This window comes from Scyliorhinus canicula, chromosome 1, assembly GCF_902713615.1.
Source record: "Scyliorhinus canicula chromosome 1, sScyCan1.1, whole genome shotgun sequence".
Lineage (NCBI taxonomy): Eukaryota > Metazoa > Chordata > Chondrichthyes > Carcharhiniformes > Scyliorhinidae > Scyliorhinus > Scyliorhinus canicula.
In genome coordinates, this window is record NC_052146.1 from 35,734,967 (window position 1) to 35,754,420 (window position 19,454).

At 44.1% G+C, this 19,454-nt stretch overlaps 1 protein-coding gene and 1 pseudogene across 2 annotated transcripts in view; one reads left to right on the forward strand and one right to left on the reverse strand.

Moving 5' to 3' along the window:
* Positions 1-19,454, reverse strand: part of emid1 (EMI domain containing 1) — a 441,840-nt gene that overhangs the window by 123,214 nt on the left and 299,172 nt on the right. The gene's annotated exons all lie outside the window — the stretch shown is intronic.
* On the forward strand, positions 15,044-16,641 carry LOC119956539 (annotated as a pseudogene).

The window sequence follows — 19,454 nt, forward strand, 5'->3', positions numbered from 1 at the left end:
CATCCTGTCACCTGTCGCTGAATTTTTATATTCAAGGGAGACAGGAAACTGGTGGAAAAATCACCCTTGAAAATTGTACAGCAGTACATATTTACAGGTGTAAATATATAAATGTCACCACAGTCCCAGAGGGGCACAGGCTGCTCTCCTCTTTGAGAGCTGACCAGTGGTGATTTAACCTGAGGGTCGTCACACCTCAGGCAAGGGTCAAGGTTGAGTGGGCAGGGCCTTCATGGATAACCTCAGCTGGTGTGGGAATTGACCCGTGCTGTTGGCATCACTCCACATCATGAACCCGCCATCCAGCCAACTGAGCTCAAGAAAATCTACAATAAAGATAGGGAATGGACAAGTAAAACTGCAAAAGACTGGAGAACCTATTTTAAACGTGACCTAGATTTCTGTTACTGACAGGATGCACAACAGTTACCTTCATAGATGTTGATGTTGAAAAGAGTAAAGCTCAATTACAGTCAGAAAATAGCTTATTTCAAGTAAAATAAACAATGGATGCCCACGGCACGGGCCCCATACAAACTCTGTACACACAGAGTGTAGAAACAGAAGGGCAATAAACAAACATTTACAAATACAAGAAGGAGAAAATTATTAGCAAGAGAGTGAAAGATAGACTAAGCTGCCACATTGGGGGCGATACTGAATTGCAAAGATTTGCCCTGACGACGAGACCCTAAGTGAGAAGAGTTCTGCAGGTGGCCTTCCAGATCCCTGGCCGTAACTTAAGAGCCAAAGCAACAGACCCCACAGATAAATGGTATCAATTGCTGAAAACAGACTAAATTTTCCGAGACCTTCCACAGGGCTCCCACCAAGGTTAATGTGGGAGAAGCCTCACGGAACAATTTCTGACTCAAGGATAAATTGCCGGCGTTTGCTTCCAGCTAGATAACAATTGCGGCCAGTAATTCAGAACTGTATAGCACATATTGGGGTTATGGTTTTGGGAAAGGAAGGAAATAATACTGGTGATGTGCAAAAAATGATACATCTCGGTGGGATGACAGTGTTACACTGCAATCTTCATCATAATAAAGAAAAGTAATGGAATTGTACTTGGCAGCAATACAAAGGGCCGACTGGATACTGGACGTTCTCCCTATTGCACTCATTTCTCACAGGTCTGGAAAAGCAAACCATGAACCAACACAACGCCAGCCCTTGGGGTTCAGTCTCTGTTAAAACTCAAGATTTTTGCAGCTGCCTTTACTGCGATCATATTTGTTATCCTGTCCATTCCCCACCTCCCCCACTTTCCTGTGAAGTTAAATTACATGAGGGATTTAGGCAGCTGTTAACATGAGGCCCTCTGCAAGTTTCTGACACCTTGGGAAAGACAATTAAGGGGCAGCACGGTGGCGCAGTGGGTTAGCCCTGCTGTCTCATGGCGCCAAGGTCCCAGGTTTGATCCCGGCTCTGGGTCACTGTCCATGTGGAGTTTGCATCTTCTCCCCTGTGTTTGCGTGGGTTTCGCTCCCACAACCCAAAGATGTGAAGGGTAGGTGGATTGGCCATGCTAAATTGCCCCTTAATTGGAAAAATGAATTCGGCATTCTAAACTTATCTTAAAAAAAGGGGAATGACAATTACAGGTGATCTGACAGGCAGGAAAGTAATAGTTCAATAGTAGTTTTTTTTACAGCTAGGGCTGAAGTTTCATCCCACCTACCTGGTGAAAACAGAAAGTTGCTTTAAAAATGGCAAACAATTGACCCACTACCTTGTCACTGCTTCCACTGTCGTCATGACGGCGGCAATTGGAACATGCTGCTGGGTGGCCATAGCAACCTCTGGTTTTAGCTCCATTGCAAATGACAAAACCAAGCTCCTGAAATATCAACAGGGCCCCAAATTGCTGTTTCTCGCCTAGTCTGGCCAGAGCCTACACCATGCAAGCTTATAACCAGCATCAGTGTACAATGCAACAGAAGGGGACCCAAAAGGTCTTCCATTTTTGGAGGACAGGGAAGAGCAAGCGAGCTCTGAATTTTACCCTCCAATTGCCCCCGTCCTCCACAAACCCCAACACTTCCCAAGATTACCGCTTCCTTTTTATTATGAAAATATTTTTACTGGTATTTCAAATAACAGTTACAGAGTAAACAGGGAAAGAAGAGAAAAAAAACCTGGGTATCGAACATTGATATGATATTGGTTTGAAGGGCCAGCCTTGGGTCCCTTCTTGTCACTATAGCCATGACTGGGGCTCTAACGCTGAATAGTATTTACAACAGTGTTCAACATTCAGAACAGCCTGTCCGGTTTCACCAAGGTCACTGTTATTTCTCATTTCCCTCTTCTGTAACCTGGTATATTTGGAGTCTCCAACCTCGTTTGTCTGTAGCCTTCACTCTGTTGGTGAGGGGAGCCTTAGTCTTTAGTCCTTTGAGAGGGGGTGGGTCTGCATGTTACCCCTGTTTCTCCCCATATTGGGGAGGCCTGTGCTCCCTCCAATAGATAGCTCACCTCCTCCTTCCTTCCCTATTCTCCTCTAGCTCTCCTCTCTCTGGGTGACAATCCCAATCGCCCCCTTCCCTCCCTCACTAACTCCTCCTATGCTAGCTAGCTACCCCCCCCCCCCCCCCCCCCCCCGCTCCCGCAAATTTGCTCCCTCTTATTTCGAATTTGGCTTTCTCAGGAATTTGGCCAAGTCTGAGAGCCATTATGAGGCCCGTGGCGGTGCTGCCGATTTCCACCCTAGCAGAAGTCTCCACCTGGCGATCAGTGAGGTGAAGGCTCGGGCATCCGCCTCTTTTCCTGTCCAGAGCTCTGGGTGCTCTGATACCCCGAAGACCGTCACAGACCGACATGGCTCCATTTCGACTCCCACCACCTTAGACATAGCCTCGAAGAAGGCCGAACAGAACTCGCTGAATCTGGGGCTTGACCAGAAATTGTTGGTGTGGCTGGCCGAACTCCTCCGGCACCTTTTGCACTCATTCTCCACCTCCGGGAAGACCCCACGTGTGCGTGTCTTGCTAAGGTATGCTCTCTGAACCACCTTGAACTGCATCAGGCTTAGCCCAGCGCAGGAGGAGGTGGAGTTGAAAATGAAAATGAAAAATGAAAATCACTTATTGTCACAAGTAGGTTTCAAATGAAGTTACTGTGAAAAGCCCCTAGTCGCCACATTCCGGCGCCTGTTCGGGGAGGCTGGTACGGGAATTGAACCATGCTGCTTGCCTGCCTTGGTCTGCTTTCAAAGTCAGCGATTTAGCCCTGTGTTAAACCAGCCTCAGTTGACTCTGTGCAGTCCCTCGATCCAGATTCCTCCCCTTATCTCTGTGCCCAGTTCCTCTCCCCACTTTCGTCTGGTCCCACCCAGTGGAGTCCTAACCTTTTCCATGAGTCTCCTGTAAGTCTTTACAAAGAATACCACGTCTCCTGGTCCTGTCGAGGTACCTGGTGCTGTTGGTTTCCCTGTTACTCCAGTTTGTGTCCACAATCTACTGGTCCAATGCAAATGAGGCCCAGCCCTCAAATTCAACCAGTGGCTTGTAGTCCAGACCACTTGGTGTCCAATCAGTGCATTCTGCCAGTTAGGCTCATGGACACCACTCTTGACACAAAAATCACCCCTCAATTTCAGACTTGAATTGGAGTTAATTTTTATACATTATCAGTTTGGGTTACATTTTGACAAACCCAATAACATACTGAAGACCCAACAGATCGCTTCAACACCGATCCCCAATCTTTACCTATTCAATTGAAAATCTGAAGTATCATCCTCCTTCCTGGCCGAATGAAATAAGAAATGGTAAGATTCACCGTTTCTTTTTGACGGCTGCAGCTAGGGAGAATAATAGGGTTCATTGCTAACCTACATTCCTAGTTGAGTGCTGTAGCTGAAGGGAGTTACAGCACAGTAACCCCGAGTCTTCCATCTGCACTCCCGTCGAGTGTGGCTCCTTGCTGGGAGAGAAGGATTAGAGAATGATCATATGTTCTCTCTTAACCTCTCAATGTGGGCCAGGACCCACAGGGAGCATACTGTACAGAATTAGTACATTTGTTCCTGATCTGATCCGAGAGATGCCAAATCGCTGCATGCTGAGCTTTAAAACAAAGTCATCATCCACTCCACTTGTAGCAAGCAACACATTCAAGGTTGAAAGTTTGCCACATAACGAAGGCCAGTGGGCTAAGCTGTTCTGCAGAAATATTTGCAAGGGCCAGATGGCAGCAAATCTGATTTCACATCTCACCTCAAAATTGGAAAGGGTGTGGAAAGTAAAGAAGTTTTGCCCCAAAATTTATTTGGAATGGCGTAAGGGTCAGGTAACAGGTAGATTCATTGGGATTGGATAAGGATACAATGGAATAAGCAAGAGTCTTTTTCTTCTGCAGGTACAGTCATTGGGAGATCATGACCGCCTTTATTTCATTATCACTTGAAATGATGACAATCATAAAAAAGTGCAAGAGATGAAAGGAAACCTGCAGGATAATAGTTGGATAGTAATTCTAATTTGTACCTTAAACTTCAATCAAAGTATATATTTAAATTATTAGCGTTTTCTGTCAACTGATTGATTGAACTTCAGGAAATAATTTGAACCTCAGCCACTCAGCGAGGGTAACTGCCTGGATCTGATCTTCAGCAGGTAGACAATAAAGCAGCCACCCAACAGGATGAATCCCATCAAAGGAACAAATGAAAATTGGCCCTTCCAATTGTATGGGATTTTGAGATTGGCCAGAGAGAAACTACAAACTAGTGTTAGCTGTGGCTCAGCTGGTCACACTCTTGCCTCTCGAGTCTTAGGTTAGTGTCCAAAAGGTTAGGTGGGGTTATGGGGTTACTGGGATAGGGTGAAGCCATGGGCTTAAGTAGGGTGCTCTTTCCAAGGGCCAGTGCAGACTTGATCAGCCGTAAAGGCAAGAGTTGTCTCTCATCAGGCCTCCTCATTCTGATGCTGAGTATCTAAATCAGGCTCTGAGCGCTTTTGAACAAAGACTCCCCGCGGGAAACCCAATAGGGCCCGCTTCTTGGGCTTCCTGTGTGGCAACTGCCCCACCCACTGTTGGCTCAACACCACTGGTGGTGGGAATAGGCCCCTAAGGGAGCAGTAATTACCTATTTAAAAGTCTCAGTTGATAGTGAGGCAAGGAAGGCCATTCCTGGGACTGAATCGAGGTGGGAGTAGGAAGACAGAACCCTAACACCTGATTAAATGCACTCTGCCACCAAACTAACCTCAGGGAGCACGTTAGATTCTACCCATCCTGTGTTCTTTTTTTAATTTCGAGTACCCAATTCATTTTTTCAATTAAGGGGCAATTTAGCGTGGCCACTCCACCTACCCTGCATATCTTTGGGTTGTGGGAGTGAAATTCACGCAAACACTGAGTGAATGTGCAAACTCCACACGGACGGTGACCCAGAACCTGGGACCTCGGTGCCGTGAGGCAGCAGGGCTAACCCACTGCGCCACCGTGCTGCCCTTACCCATTCTGTGCTCTGTTTGCTTTGCAAAGCCCACCATAGTTCATACTTATCGAAGTTTGCATAGCTTCTTGGGAGATTACTGAAATTGCAGACTGGCTTGTTTGTTTTAAAATAAACTCTAGAGATCACCAGTAATACAAATTGAACATTGCATATGTTATTCAAAGTCAGCCGTCACATCTCTGTAAGAGACTGTAATTGTATATTTTTCATATCATCCACACATGTGCAATCCTACACTGAACTCCATGCCAAGAATGTGGAAACGAGCAGGGCAAAAGCATTTGGAAGAGAGTGATGTTTGCCTGCTGAAAAGTGGAAGTGAAATACTTTGGGGACGTTGGAAAGAGAGAGGGAAGGGAATTTAAGTGCATGAGAACAAAAGGGAAGTCAAAGATGGAAAAATGCCATCCAGACCATTGAAACTCATCCTTCTCGTAGCTCAGCTTTGCCCGCTACATTCTGAATGATTCAAATATTTTGCTTCCACTACTTTCACTCTAATCCAGAAATAATGCAAAGAAAGTCGAACTGTTGACTGGAAATTCCCTATTTTATCAGTCAAAAAGGCGTCAGTCACCTATGGGAAGCACACACTTGAGGCACTATTGAGTTCACGCCTGTAGTAGCTTACCCTGGCATGTATCATTGCTTCCATCAGAGGATAAAAAAACAGGGGGAAAACTGGTTGAGGAGGAGGTCAGAAAGAGTGCTCAACTGGGACAGACGCACTCTTATTAATATTAGCTCACCCCATCATTGGGCAGCTTTATTGAACGGCGTTTGAATCAGTGGGCGGAATTCTCCGGTTGTTGGGATTCACTTTTCCTGCTGGCAGCGCAGCCCTGCCCGTGGGTTTCACGGTGTCATGGGGAAGTTAGAATGGGAAATCCCGGGGGGTAGAGTAGAGTAGGGGGATATTGAGGCAAATCTGTGCCTGAACAGAGCTGTGGTTTCCATTATGTTTAATTTGTGTCTTGACTTCTTTTTTTTTTGTACTGTACAATGTCACTTTTTCTATATACCGAAAGTACCAAATAAAATTGTTTGTTAAAAAAAAAAGAATGGGAAATCCCATTGTCAAGCGGTGAGAAGATTCTGTCGCCAGAGAATGGCACACGGCTCAGAAACGTGTGGCTAGGTGACCGGAGAATCCCGCCCAGTATCTCAGTGATCTTCATGATTCTGATCTTCATGGACCGAGGGCCAGAGTGCTGTTAGAACTGGCAAATTATCAACTATGCCTACAAATATTACCAACAATTTCAGAACTATCATAATTACAAGCAAAATAGGGCAGCTTGGTGGCACAGTAGTTAGCACTGCTGCCTCATGGTGCCGAGGTCCCAGGTTCGATCCTGGCTCTTGGTCACTTTCCATGTGGAGTTTGCACATTCTCCCAGTGTTTGTGTGGGTTTCACCCCCACGACCCAAAGATGTACAGGGTAGGTGAATTGGCCACGCTAAATTGCCCCTTAATTGGAAAAAATGAATTGGGTGCTCTAAATTTATTTGAGAAAACGAGAAAAATAATAGCTCCAAGCAAAATCAGTACCTTACAATTGTAATCGGTTTCTGCCTAGGCTGCTTACATTATTCTACAATCATCTGCTTACAATTTGGAGGAGCAAATGTGTAGTTCTCACAACAGTTCTCTCTTGTGAATAACCCATTGATGATTGCTCAAATATATTCTATCTCACTGAGTGATTGTGTGCAGCACATTTCAGTTTGTGCATGCAGAAAGAATGAAGCTGTAATATTGGTGGTAGGATGGGTGAAGGGTCATTGGGGCAGGAATTGGTATTTGTTGCATCCATTTTCTAGACAGAAAAAAGGAACATTATGGCAGGTTTAGCAGTGGGCCAACCCATTCCTACTCTAAGTATGCATTTGGACACTGCTAAATTCAAGCCCCTTTTTCAGAACATCCGAAACAGGCATTCGTCATTTTCAATGTTTGCTGAGGTACGTCAAGTGGCAGAGCACTCTTACTGTGTTTATGAGGCCTGAGGCCCAAACTTGTGTAGGCCTCCAGTCTCATGGCTTGATTCATGCACTCATTGGGCATCACTGAGGCTGGGCCTAAAAAAGGGTCCAGATGAATTTCAACCACATTATGCCACAAGCTTCCTTAGCTTATGTTGCTCCTGAGGTATAGGATTGCATGTACATCATGATTTTGTCTTGTCTTAGCATAATTCCAGCCAGTCTCCTCATTGTACACAACACATATATTTTTGGCCATTGAACATGAGTAAGTAAGCATTAATCTTAAATGATCGCTTTATAAATTCCAGCAAAATACCTCAGATTTTTGAAAATGACCTTGGCAAAACTGTTGGATTATTATGACTATTTATCCCAATATTAGAGTGGTCATGTTGGTTTTAACTTATGCAACATGCTTTATTCTCAACCTCAGCGAAGAATAATTTCCCATTTTTATAAAGAGGCTAAACTTGAAGAGGAAATTTCTTGGAGAGTGAGACAATTTCCAGACGTTCACAACTGGGGTAATTCTACAATAAATGCACATGTTTATGAAAGATCTTTTACAGATAAGGCATACTGAGTCCACTTAATCAAGCACTTGGGCTCTGCTTGCATTAAAACTACAAAATGGCTTTGATCAGCAGTAATATTATAGTTTGTGCTAACACTGCAAAGAGGCAGCCAAAAGAAAATCAGGCCAAAAGTGTGGTAGCAGTCTGCAGTGAAATCGAAACTCAGTGTCGGGACTAGACAGAGAGCACATTCTATTCTTCAGCAATTCTACATTAATGCCAGATCCACTTAATGCTGTAAACACAGTTCTAATCCCCACTGATGCCTCACCTTTCACAACTGTTATTTGTATTTGTAGGATTAATAAATTAAGAAGAAGCATTGTGTGCACTTTCAAAACAAAAACAAAAAAATCACATGGAACTGATAAATTCATTTTTTTAAAACCACAAATTGCACCCTTGTAAAGTAAGGGAAGTTCCTATTATACTCAGAGGCTTGGCAATCTGACTCAACCATTACATGGGAATGGTCCAGCAATGGCTTTTTACTAGCTGTACTTAAAATGGTTTTGGCATGCGGATGGAGCTACAGTTCACTCATTACAGGAGAATCCTGGAAACAAGGCAGATTTGTTTGCTTAGAAATGCAGTGAACACTGAAACGTAAATCAGACGGAGCACCAGTGGTCGAAAAAAGATGCTAAAACTTTGAATTGTCTATGCTCATTATGTCTACATAGTGAACGTATTTCAGTTCTATTGAGGATGTATAAAGCTTTGATAGCAAACTCGTATGCGGTATTACATCATTCCCACTGTAATAGTAGGAATGAATGTAGTCTAGAGTTTATTGAATTTTAAATAGCTGTGCTAATATTTTTTTCTACCATGTAATAAAATGGCTTCCATTAAAATCCATGGATTATTTCTAAAAGAAAAAGAAATGCAGTGAACATCCACCCACCATGTTGAGCATGCAGCTTGAAAGGTTGCCAGCTAAGGTCTGAACACGTGGTAACAGGCACAATGGGCCAGTTTTTCACAGAGTCCAGAAGACTTTGCGGGCCTTTAGAAATGGCAGGCAGGACCTGGAAGTTCACAGCCCCATTTCTGCCACATCCCATTTTTGCAGGGGGAGGAGGGCGAGCATGAATCTCGCAGGCAGGAAATCCAAACTCAGGAGGGCCATTTGAACTTTGTGCTGAGTCGAACAGACCCCATTTTCGCTGTTCCAAGAGCCTTAATCCACAGTGTGGGTGTCACAAATTGATGGAGTAGATGTAAATGTTCTTGAAGGGCAGATAAAGCCTGTTTAGATACCATGAATTGAAGTTAATTTTTAAATCCCCAGCTCTTAAAATTTGAAAAGAAAAACAGGCTTATAAAACATGGTCTGCTGGACTGCTATGATGGCAGCAAAACTGGTCATTTCAAATATCGGAAGAAGCTCATTTGTTCTGTGAAGAGATGGAAATGCCCTTCAACAAGAATTTTTCAGCTAATTGCAACTGCACCGTTTTTTGAGCAGAAGATACCTTATGACCCAGGGAATAAGATTTTTATTCCACTTGTGAGGTGACCTGATAACTCATGATTAATGAACCTGCAAGTAAGTTCTTGTTAGAGACATGAGGATGATATATATAAGCTCCAAACTTCTACATTCTTTCATCCATTATCATTAATTGCGGCAGAGTGGGATTTCTGCCAACCCCGCACATGGAATATTGTGTACAATTCTGCTCGCCATACTACCCAGAAGGATGTGGAGGCTTTGGAGAGGGTGCAGAGGAGCTTACCAGGATGTTGCCTATTCTGGAGGGAATTAGCTATGCAGAGAGGCTGAATAGACTAGGACTGTTTTCATTAGAACGATGGAGGTTGAGGGGCAACCTGGTAGAGGTCCACAAGATTATGAGGGACATGGATAGAGTAGATGGGCAAGCACTCTTTCCCATGGTGAAGGGGTCAGTCATGAGGGGGGATAGGTTTAAGGTCCGTGGGGCAAAGTTTAGAGGAGATGTGCAAGGCAGGTTTTTTACACAGAGGATGGTGAGTGCCTGGAATGTTTTGCCAGGAGAGGTTTAACGGTAACAGATACATTAACAGTGTAAAAAAGGCACCTGGACAAATACGTGGACAGGATGGCTATAGAGGGATACGGCACTAGCAAGTGTTGAGGGCTTTGGCCAAGGGTGGTATCATGACTGATACAGGCTTGGAGGGCCGAAGGGCCTGTTCCTGTGCTGTATTATTCTTTGTTCTTTGATCAGACATGATCATGATGAATGGTGGAGCAGGCTCGAAGGGCTGAATGGCCTCCTCCCGCTTCTACTTTCTATGTTTCTGTTTCTATTTCAGTGACACCTGACAAATAGTAAGAGAAGACAACAATGTTTTTCAATTTTTTAATAAACCAATGCAAAATGGTTTGCTGGGGAAAATGTTTCAGTTGGCATTCATCAGATGGGTTCATAAAACAAAAATCAACCCAGTTGGTTTTTGTGAAAGCTATTTAACATTCGTGCCAAATTAAGAAACTGTGTTGTACTTCTTAAAATGTAAACTTCTTTTGGCGTCTCCTCTGAACATAACTCAAACTCAAGGTGACAGATTGCTATAAGTGAAGTAAAAGCAGACTGAGCTTTGTGTTTATGGCATCGAACCCTTTTGCTGAACATAAAACCAGTGTAAAATAATATTTGCTGTTGTTCCTGCGGTTGCAGCATGAGGTAATACGACGAGTCAGAGTTAAATCACAATGGTAATTTATTTACAAAGGGAGAACTTTATATAGTCAGATCATCAGGACTAGTACCCCCCCCTCTGATGACCCCTTTTGTAAGAGGTAACAGTTGTAGAGAAAACAAAACTTATTTTATTTAACACGCAAACTATTATGTACAGCTCCAGTAGTTCCCTACTGGGTCTTTGCTAGTCAGTGTCTGGCTGACCCTATTTTTACAAAGGCACATGAACTGTGTTAAAGGTCCCCCGATCCCTTATCGGGGGGGAGCTCGTATTCTGCAAGCTCCACGGTGCAGTGGATCATCCCTACCCCGTGATACCTGTGCCAGTTATAACAATCCCCCACTACCCAGGTCGCGCCCTGGCACTCGATAGGCCCAGGTTCACACACTCCGTTCCCATGGGTTCCGGGCAGGTCGTGTGGCCCATGAAAGATTGCCTCTTTAAAGGGGTCACACTGTTACATTCTTCCCCCCTTAGGTTTACTTACAATTACACAAAAAACTCTTAATTACAATAATGCACAGCTGTACAGAATTCTCAGTAAGGGAACTGATGGGAAAAGTTCATAATATCAGTCTCTCAGCGGACTTTTAGACTCCTGCCGAGCACTGCACCTCTAACCGGTTCCTCCATACTTGAGTCACCAGAGTCCCCATCAGTGGCTGACATTCTTACAGTTTCCGATGATGAGCTACCACCCTTCTCAACTCCTTCTATTGACACACAATACATTCCATCTAAGTAGGGCTGCAAGTAGGCCTGATTTGCTCTGACTTATCAAAATGCCAGCCAGCTAGAACCATCCTTTTTACCTTCGATAAAACCGGGTCCCTGTCAGTCCATGTCTCGATTTGGGGCGACAAAATGTGCAGAGTGTCCAGGAAATTCAGAGCAAGTATGATCTCCTGCGGAATGGGAGGCACAGCTACCATTTGTGGAAGCGGAAATCGGCCTTAAAGCATCGGCATTTGAGATCTGCGTACCGGGTCTGTGTTGGAAAGTATAATAATACGCAGTCAGGCAGCACGGTGGCACTGCTGCCTCACGGCACTGAGGTCCCAGGTTCAATTAAGGCTCTGGGTCACTGTCCGTGTGGAGTTTGCACATTCTCACCGTGTTTGCATGGGTTTCGCCCCCACAACCCAAACATGTGCAGGGTAGGTGGATTGGCCATGCTAAATTGCCCCTTAATTGGAAAAAATTAATTGGGTACTGTAAATTAGTAAAAATAATAATAAATTAATAATACGCAGTCAACATCTTTGTACTTTGGCTGATGTAATCAGCGGAACCGGTTTATCCTCGAGAAAGATCAAAAGGAAAGGATTACGGTGCAAGGTTTCAACATATGGTGGAATTTCTTGATGGCATATATGACTGCCAAACGCTTTATCTATCTGTGAATACTTCCTCTCAGCATCTGACAAGGTTCTGGAAGCAAAGGCGACAAGCCACTCCACATTGCCTTCCATCTTATGGGAAAGTACTGCCCCTATGCCACAAGTTAATCCATCATACATCACCATTGTGGTTTTGTCTGGGTTAAGGTGGACAAGTAAGTTTCCCGATTGTCGGGCACGTTTCAATTGGGCAAAAGATTTTCTCTGGGAATCTTCCCACTTCCATCGCTGGTGCAAGGGTGCCACAATTGTAGACGGTTAAAAATGGACATAATAATTGATCATTCCTAAAAAGAACTTCAACTCGCTCAAATTCTTTGGTGCCAAAACCCCTTTTGTCACTTTTGTCTTGCCCTCGAGTGGATGTGAGATTCTTGCATCAACTTTGAAACCTAAATCTGTGACCTCATCGCCCTGAAACTTGTACTTTTGTGTTTCAGGTGCATACTGGCTTCTCTGAAACCCCTGCGGACTTCTTCTAAACTGGCACTGTGCTCTTCGGGTGTTGCCCCCATCACTAAGACATCATCCAGATACGCAACAATTTTTGGGATCCCTTTGGCTCTCCATCGTGCGCCGAAATATAGCAGGGGCAGACGAAATATCAAAGGGCAACTTTATATAATGGAATAAGCCTTTGTGTGTGATTATGGTGACGAATGTCTTAGATTCTTCCTCCAACTCAAGCCTCTGGTACGCATGACTTCAATCCACTGTAGTGTACTTGGGGCTATCTGCCAATTTCACGTAAAGGTCCTCTATGGGCAGCATAGTAGCAGAGTGGGTAGCACTGTTGCTTCACAGCTCCAGGGTCCCAGGTTTGATTCCCGGCTTGGGTCACTGTTTGTGCGGAGTCTGCAAGTTCTCCCTGTGTCTTTGTGGGTTTCCTCCGGGTGCTCCAGTTTCCTCCCACAAGTTCCTAAAGACGTGCTGTTAGGTAATTTGGACATTCTGAATTCTCCCTCTGTGTAACCAAACAGGCACCGGAATGTGGCGACTAGGGGCTTTTCACAGTAAATTCATTGCGGTGTTAATGTAAGCCTACTTGTGACAATAAAGATTATTATCCAAGGAATCTATCTACTTTAGCAGCTCTGTCCACAGTCATCTTGTAATCACCGCAAATCCTTCCTGTGCAGTCTGGCTTTAACACTGGAACTATTGGTGCTGCCCATTCTGAAAACTGTACCGATGTAATTATCCTCGGGTCTCCCAGACATTTCAATTCCACTTCAACTTTTTGGGACAGAGCACAAGGCACTGGTTTGCCTCAAAGAATTTTGCTGTTGCTTCAGGGCCGATGTACACTTTGGCCATCACCCATTTTATGCACCCCAACTCTCTTTGAAAAACCTCCTGGTACTTACACAGAAGTTTCTGGAAAACCCCATCCATGATGCTGAATATCTCCAGCCAATTTTGTCTGCTTTTCTTCAGTCAATCTCACCTATGAGTCTCTGACCTTTTACTACAAATAAGGGTAACTGGGCTGACTGGTGCTGAAATGATACCGGTGTTGACTTTGTGCCCATTATCTTCAGAGTCTCCCTTGTATTGGTGGCTAAAGTGGTCGATGTACTGCTGAGATTCAGAGTTACAGCCCTCCCAATAGTTACTTATATGTCTGCTCTCCTGCAACCGTGACAGCAGCACCTGTATAGACCTCCATATTTAATGGATGGCAGTTAACAATACAGACTTTTTTGATGCGGGATTTTTTGTTAACTTCACCAGCGGTTTAGCTCACCAGGCTAAATCGCTGGCTTTTAAAGCAGACCAAGCAGGCCAGCAGCACGGTTCGATTCCCGTACCAGCCTCCCCAGACAGGCGCCGGAATGTGGCGACTAGGGGCTTTTCACAGTAACTTCATTGAAGCCTACTCGTGACAATAAGCAATTTTCATTTCATTTTCATTTTCATGTTGAGCTTATAAACGTTGGTCTTCTCTTCCGGGTCTTTCACAAGCTTATTCACTGGGGTCAACGAAACATCCAGTTTGTACATGACCTTTTCTATTGCATTTGAAGCAAATTAACTCTTCACATTTGCATCTGTCCACAATAATAACAAGCCTCTAGACCCCATGACTGATGGTCTCTCTTACTTTTCTCAGGCTACATTGCACCCTTACTATGGGTGTTTCAAGTGGCCGCCATTTCCCGCCATAACTGATTTACCTCATTTTGCACACCTTGCAGTTCAAAAGCACTTTGTTCAGCGCATTCGTCGCTTGAGCCAATTTGACTGCCTTGTCTAAGGATATTCTAGCTTCTGCCAGCAACTTCTTCTGAATATTTAATATTTGATACCGCAAACGAAACGGTCACATAATGTATCACTGAGAGATGGACCGAATTTGCAGTGTTCAGCCATCTGTCGAAGCCTGGCCACAAAAACAATACTGTTTTTCCAGGGCTCCTAATGGCTGAATGGAATTTAGAGTGCTGCATTATTTATTTACTTTTCAAAATAAATATAGTGTGCCCAATTCATTTTTTCCAATTAAGGGGCAATTTAGCGTGGCCAATCCACCTACCCTGAACATCACTGGGTTGTGGGGGTGAAACCCACGCGATCACAGGGAGAATGTGCAAACTCCACACAGACAGTGACCCAGAGCCGGGATCGAACCTGGGACCTCGGCGCCGTGAGGCAGTAATGCTTTTTAAAAAAATAAATTTATAGTACCCAATTCATTTTTTTAAATTAAGGGGCAATTTATCGAGGCCAATCCACCTATATTGTACATCTTTGGGTTGTGGGGGCGAAACCCACGCAGACACCGGGAGAATGTGCAAACTCCACACGGACAGTGACCCAGTGCTGGGATTGAACCTGGGACCTCGGCGCTGTGAGGCAGCAGGGTTAACCCACTGCGCCACCGTGCTGCCCTCCAACAATGCTAACCACTGCACCACCGTGCTGCCCTATAGTGCTGAATTATAATAGAGGGATTGAGCTAGAGATTTCTCACAGTGACTCCTTGTTGTCAGCTTGTAAGAGACCAAGCATTGACGCTGAATCAAATTAATTCTTATTCCTGGGAGGAAGATTTGAAAGAAGCAAAGATGAAAAAATGTGTGAGAGCCTCAGTATCCATTTTGGCCAGGCTGGAGTCCAGATTGGAAATGACTGCTGGGAGCATTACTGTTTGGAACATGGCATCCAGCCTGATGCACAGATGCCCAGTAACAAGACCATTGGAGGTGGAGATGATTCCTTCAACACCTTCTTCTATGAGACACGAGCAGGCAAACATATTCCATGAGCTGTGGATTTACAATGCCAGCAGCTCGTGTTCAATTCCCGTACCAGCCTCCCCGAACAGGCGCTGTAAATGGTGATTAGGGGCTTTTCACAGCAACTTCATTGAAGCCTACTTGTGACAATAAGCAATTATTATTATTATTTAGCTGTCATAGATGAGGTTCGTCCTGGTATTTACTGCCAGCTGTTCCACCCCGAGCAGCTCATCACTGGGAAGGAGGATGCAGCCAACAACTATGCCAGTGGTCATTATGCAATTGGCAAGGAGATCATTGACCTGGTTCTGGACGAAATCAGTAAACATGCTGCACCAATGCACAGGTCTCTAGGGTTTTCTGTTCTTCCACAGCTTTGCTGGGCACTGGCTCTGGTTTTATATCCCTGCTGATGGAGCGTCTCTCCATTGAGTATGGCAAGAAATCCAAGCTTGAACTCTCCATCCACACTACAACTCTATCCTGGCCATTCACACCACCCTGGAGCACTCTGATTATATTTTCATGACTGACAATGAAGCCATCTACCACATCTGCAGACAAAACCTAGACAATGAACGGCCAACTTACACCAACCTGAACTGTCTCATTACCCAGATGGTGTCCTCTATCATTGCCTCCCCCCACTTTGATGATGCCCTGAATGTCGATCTGACCGAGTTCCAGACCAACTTGGTGCCATGCCCCTGTACCCACTTCCCACTGGCGACTTATGCGCCAGTTATCTTGGCTGAGAAAGTCTACCATGAGCAGCTGACAGTAGCACAGATAGCCAATGCTTGCTTTGAGCCATCTAACCAGATGGTCAAATGTGACCCCTGCCATGGCAAGTACATTGCCTGCTGTCTCCTTTACCATGGTGACATGGTGCCAAAAGATGTCAATGTAGCTGTTGCTACTATTAAAACTAAAGGTACCATCCAATTTGTGGATTGGTGTCCAACTGGATTCAAGGTTGTTATCAACTACCAGCCTCCCACTGTGGTACCTGGAGGTGACCTGGCCAAGGTCCAGCAGACTGTGTGTATGCTGAGCAACACCACAGCTGTTGCTGAAGCTTGAGCTCGCCTGGACCACAAGTTTAACCTGATGTAGGCCAAGCGCGCTGTTGTTCACTGGTATGTTGGTGAGGGTATGGGGAAGGTGTGTTCTCAGAGGCCTGTGATGACATGGCTGCTCTGGAGAAAGATTATGAAGAATTTGGTGCTAACAGTGCTGAGGTTGATGAGAAAGGAGAGGGGTATTAAATTTGAATAAATTTAATGTTGCCCTGTTTGTTTCCTTTATCTGTATTCTAATTCTGTGCCATACTTTTCTCCTGTGAAACATCAGTTAATAAAGCTTGGTTTTCAACATTAAAAAATAAATAATAATAATGGAAGGTTTGTAGTGGTACCTGCCTAGTTGCACTAGTCGATCAAAGGATTTGGTATCTGGAGCCTCAGGGATGCTAGGCTTCTCATGGGTTATAAGTTTGTAGGCCGCAAACGGTGAGTAATATAACTTTTTGCTCGTCTTCTTCCGTGATTGCATTGGCAGTGAAAAAGTATCGGAGCCTTTTGATATTTGGTCCCAACTTTCAACCTCCAGATCGAATGGATCGATTTTCCCGCTGAGTGGAATAGCTATTCGACTATGGTAGATTCTTTAACTTTTTGCAGCACACCAGGAGGACACTATTCCCCCCCTATCAAAAGTTACCGACTTTTTCTTTTTGACTGGTCTGATTTATTCTTGTCGCCAATGCACAAGGCAATAAGACGAGGCAGAGTTAAATCACAACGGCGATTTATTAACAAAGGAAGAATTTTGTATGTAAAGGTTATCAGAACCCCAGCATAGGACTAGTCTCCCCCCCCCCCCCCCCCCCCCCCAAGCCCGTGCTTAGTCTGATGGGGCTGTTTAGCACACAGCTAAATCGCTGGCTTTGAAAGCAGACCAAGCAGGCCAGCAGCATGGTTCGATTCCCGTAACAGCCTGCCCAAACAGGCGCCGGAATGTGGCGACTAGGGGCTTTTCACAGTAACTTCATTTGAAGCCTACTCGTGACAATAAGCGATTTTCATTTTCATCCCCTGCTATCTGGGTCCGCACGCCATCATTAGTAGGCCCGCTTGGTTCCAATGGGTCACGTGACCACAAAGGATTGTTCCTTAAAGGGGCCATGCTGTTACACCTGCCGTTTAGGTGCTCGCACGATTTTTGAACTAAAAATATTTTTTTATAAACGTAAAAATATATTTTTCCAATTAAAGGGCAATTTAGTGTGGCCAATCCACCTACACTGCACATCATTGGGTTCTGGGGTGAGACCCATGCAGACATGGTGAGAATGTTGAAACTCCACACGGACAGTGACCCGGACCCGGGATCGAACTCGGGTCCTTGGTGCCATGAGGAAGCAGTACTAACCACTGAGCCACTGCGCTGCACCTTAAACTAAAAAAAACTGTTTTTGATGCATTCGATTGGGTCTTTCTAGGCCTGATAAAGCATACCTGAAGAAAAAATTATTTTTGCCCCATAAGATTGTATGATATTTGCTCCAATAAGATAGTTGGTCCATTGGATGTTTGAATAAAGTATCCAACCGGGTATTTCCTATGTTTTTGGTGACAAGACCGAACTGCAGTGCTAATGAGAAGAGAGTTGGTTTTCTGCATCGCAATTAATATTTTTTCCCAAAAATTAATTGTTCCAACATGAATTTTCAAGGCAGAAGGTGAAGATGACACAGTATGAATTTTTCAAAAATGTTGTTGCAGCGTGACACTGGGGAACATCAACAACATTGCAAGCGGCAGACAAGCCTAAACTGCTTGATGCAAAAAAATCAAAAGGAAATGCAACATGACATAACTAAAAATGTTACTTCAGCTGTCTTCCTTTACTTCACGAGGTTCAACCTTAAAAATAAGAACACAAAACATTTTTTTCTCTTGCTGTTGATGGCGAATTATCAATAGGGGTGTTTATTTCTGCCATAGCTACAGTGCCACCAGAAGCATATAATTCTCATACGGTCCCATTCTCCTTGAAACAGTATAATAATAATAATCTTTTATTGTCACAAGTAGGCTTACATTAACACTGCAATGCAGTTACTGTGAAAAGCCCCTAGTCGCCACATTCCGGCGCCTGTTTGGGTACGCGGAGAGAGAATTCAGAATTCCTGGCTGGTACGGGAATTGAACCCGTGCTGCTGGCCTTGTTCTGCATCGCAAACCAGCTGTCTAGCCGACTGAGCGAAACCAGCCCCATGATATATCAGTATACAGAATTCATTATACTTTCTCCAAAATCACACGGAATGACTCCAATTTGAAATGGATAGCATGCATCCACAAACCACAGAAATACCACAAATGACGCAACCATTATTCAATGAGCGAAACACATGAAGTTATTCCAGAGTTTCAAATGACAAGCTTGCACGTATCTTGGGACACAAAACCAATATTGCAAAATTGAATAGCGGAGTTACCCAATTTTCTCAGAAACTGACAAATATGATTGAAGAAGTGACTTAGCAGAAACCATTATGGATTGACCTAATCAAGTTACCTTCAGAGGCAGCATTATAGTATTCCTCCATTGAATCTAGGCTTTTCCTGTCCTTTCCCCACACTCCTCCAATATTTTTTCTGTCAGAATTTATATACATTTCACTTTATGAAATTACAATGGCTTCTGTTTCCATAAGTTTTCTAATAAGATATCCTGTGTCCTCAAAGTCTCTTTGTAAAATAAATCCCCTGATCTCTTACTTTTGTTCTTTTGCGAATGATATTTGATTTCATCCCAATTACGACACATTCACCGTAGAAAAACATTTATTCTATTTAGCTTATCAAAACCCTTAGTACATAATTTTGAATGCTTTCCCTCAAATTCCCTTTGGCCCTCGTGTGTTCTGATGAAAATATTTTAGTTTCTTTTGTCTCTCCTCATAAGTAGAGCATCACTTCCTTGGTATCATCTTGGTGAATCTCTTCTGCCCCCTTCTCCATGATGTTTTAAAATAAGCTGGTCATCAGAAATGCAGCTCAAGCATTTCATT